The following is a 3,362-nucleotide window of genomic DNA, read 5'->3' as shown; positions in this document are numbered from 1 at the left end:
CCTGAAACTTTGCTGAAGTTGTTTATCCATTCCAGAAGCCTTTTTGGTGGAGTCTTTAGGGTTTTCTAGGTATAGAATCATATCGTTCAGAAAGAGAGATAGTTTGACTTACTCTTTTCCTATTGGGATTGCTTTTTATTTATTTATTTTTTTTTTTTTTCGTGCGTGATTGCACTGACAGACTTCCAATACTATGTTGAATAGGAGTGGTGAAAGTTGGCATCCTTATGTTGTTCTAGTTCTCAAGGTGAATGCTTCCAGCGTCCACCCATTCAGCATGATGTTAAAGCTGTGGGCTTGCCATCAATGGCTCTTATTATTTTCAGGTATGTTCCTTCTGTGCCTAGTTTCTTGAGAAGTTCAACATGAAGGGATGTTGGATTTTACAAAAGGCTTTTTCTGCATCTATTGGGATGATCATAGGATTTTAGTTTTTAGTTCTGTTTATGTGATGAATCACATTTATTGATTTGCATATGTCAAACTAACCTTGCAGCCCAGGAATAAAGCCTGTTTGCTTGTGGTGGATTAACTCTTGATGTGCTGGTGGATTCAGTTTGTTAGTATTTCATTGAGGATTTTTGCATCTGTATTCATTAGGGATGTTGGCCTGTAGGTTTTTTTCATTGTGTCTTTGCCAGATTTCAGTATCAGGGTGCTATCTGGCTTCATACAATGAGTTAGGAAGGAGTCCCTCCTCCTCAGTTTTTTTGGAATAATCTCAGTAAAATTCGTACCAGTTCTTTATATGTCTGGTAGAATTTGGCTGTGAATCCATTTGGTCCATTGTTCTTTTTGGCTAATAGGATTTTTATTATTGATTCAGTTTCAGAAATCAATATTGGTCTGTTCAGAGTTTCAATGTCTTTCTGATTTTATCTTGGGAGTTTATATATTTCCAGAAATTTATCCATTTCCTCTGGATTTTCTGGTTTGTGTGCATAGAGGTGTTCATAGTAGTCTCTGAGTATCTTTTGTACTTCTGTGGGATTGGTTGTAATGTCACCTTTGTCATTTCTGCTTGTGTTTAGTTTGATCTTCTCTCATTTTATGTTAATCTAGGTAGCAGTCTATCAATCATGTTTATCCTTTCAAAGAACCCACTTTTCAGGCCGGCTACGGTGGCTCACACCTGTAATCCCAACACTTTGGGAGGCTGAGGCGAGTGGATCATGAGGTCAGGAGTTCAAGACCAGCCTGGTCAACATAGTGAAACCCCATCTCTACTAAAAATACAAAAATTAGCCAGGTGTGGTGGCACACGCCTGTAGTCCCAGCTACTCAGGAGGCTGAGGCGGGAGAATTGCTGGAACCCAGGAGATGGAGGTTGCAGTGAGCTAAGACCATGCCATTGTACTCCAGCGTGGGTGACAGAGTGAGACTCCGTCTCAAAAAAAAAAGAGAACGCACTTTTGGTTTCCTTGATTCTTTGTGTGAATTTTTGGGTCTCATTCAGTTCTGCTCTGATTATGGTTTTCTTGTGCTATATTTGGAGTTAGTTTGCTCTGGTTTTTCTAGTTCCTCAAGACGGGATGTTAGATTAAAAATCTCTTTGAGATCTTTCTTACTTTTTGAGGTAGGCATTTAGAGCAATAGACTTTCCTCTTGACACTGCTTTTGCTACATCTCAGAAATTTTATGTTGTGTCTCTGTTTTTGTTTATTTCAAATAATTTTTTGATTTCTGCCTTAATTTTGTTGTTTATTCAAAAGTAATTTGGGAGCATATTGTTTAATTCCCATGTGGTTGTGTGGTTTGGGGATATCTTCTTGGTATTGATTAATAATTTTATTCCACTCCTGTTCTGAAATTATGGCTGGTATTATTTCAATTTTTTTAAATTTATTGAGACTCATTTTAAGGCTGAGCATGTGGTTGATCTTGGAATATGCCCCATGTACAGATGAAAAATATGTATATTCTGTGGTTAACAGGTGGAGAGTTCTGTAAATGTCTGAGATTGAGTTGGTCCAGTGTCAAATTTAAGTCCAGAATTTATTTTCTGCCTTTATGATATGTCTAAGACTGTTAGTGGAGTATTGAAGCCTCCCAGTATTATCATGCGGCTAAGTCTTTTCTTAGGTCTAGTAGTAGGTTTTTTGTTTGTCTGTTTGTTTTTTTAATAAATCTGGGTGCTCCAATGTTGGTTACATATATATTTAGGACAGGTAAGTCTTCTTGTTACATTGAACCCTTTATCATGTAATCCCTTTTTGTCCTTTTGTTGTTGCTGGTGTAATGTGTGTTTTATCTAAGAATAATGACCCCTACTCTTTGTTGTTTTCCTGTTACATGACAGATCTTTCTCCAGCTCTTTACTTCGAGCCTCTGGGTGTCATTACGTGTGAGATGGGTCTCTTAAAGACAACGGATGTATGGGTCTTGTTTTTTAATGCAATTTACAAGTCTGTGCCTATAAAGTGGGGCATTTAGACCATTTACCTTCAAGATTAATATTGAAATGTAAAGGTTTTGATCCTATCGTGAGGTTTTTAGCTGGTTGTTTTGTAGTTTTTACTTGTGGGCTTGCTTTATAGGGTCTGTGGGCTGTGTACTTACGTGTGTTTCTTGGGTAGGAGGCATCTTTCTTTTGTTCTATGTTTAAAACACCCTTAAGTTTCTGTTGTAAGGCTGATCTAGTGGTAACAAATTCCCTTACTGCTTGCTTGTCTGGTAAAGATTTTATTTCTCCTTTATTTATGAAGCTTAGATTGGTGCAATATGAAAATCTTGGTTGGAATTTTTTGAGAATGCTGAAAATGGACCCCCAATCTCTCCTGGCTTGTAAGGTTTCTGCTGGAAATCTGCCGTTAGCCTGATGGGGTTCCCTTTGTATGTGATCTGACATTTTTTTCTAGTGGCCTTTAAGATTTTTTTTCTCTAGCATTGCCATTAAACAATCTGGTGACTGTATGGCTTTGTGATGTTTGTCTTGTATAGTATCTCACAGGTATTCTCTGGATTTTTAAAATCTGGATGTCTACTACTTTAGAAAGTTTATGGAAATTTACTTGAATTATTCCCTTAAATATATTTTCCAAGTTGCTTACTTTTTCTCCTTTTATCTCAGGAATACCAGTAATCCATAGGTTTGGTCACTTTACATAATCCTATATTTTTCGAAGACTTTTTGTTCATTTGTTAAAATTTTTTTTTATTTTTGTCTTACTGGATTAGTTTGAAAGACCAGTCTTCAAGTTCTGAAATTCTTTCTTCCATATGGTCTAGTTTACTGATAAACTTTTCAATTGTATTTTGAAATTCCTTCTGCTTTTTTTTTTTTTTTTTTTTTTTTTTTTTTTTTGAGATGCTCTGTCACCCAGGCTGGAGTGCAGTGGCAATCTCGGCTCACTGCAAGCTCC

This window comes from Colobus angolensis, unplaced genomic scaffold (genome assembly GCF_000951035.1).
Source record: "Colobus angolensis palliatus isolate OR3802 unplaced genomic scaffold, Cang.pa_1.0 Scaffold207, whole genome shotgun sequence".
Lineage (NCBI taxonomy): Eukaryota > Metazoa > Chordata > Mammalia > Primates > Cercopithecidae > Colobus > Colobus angolensis.
This window is presented reverse-complemented; position numbering follows the sequence as displayed.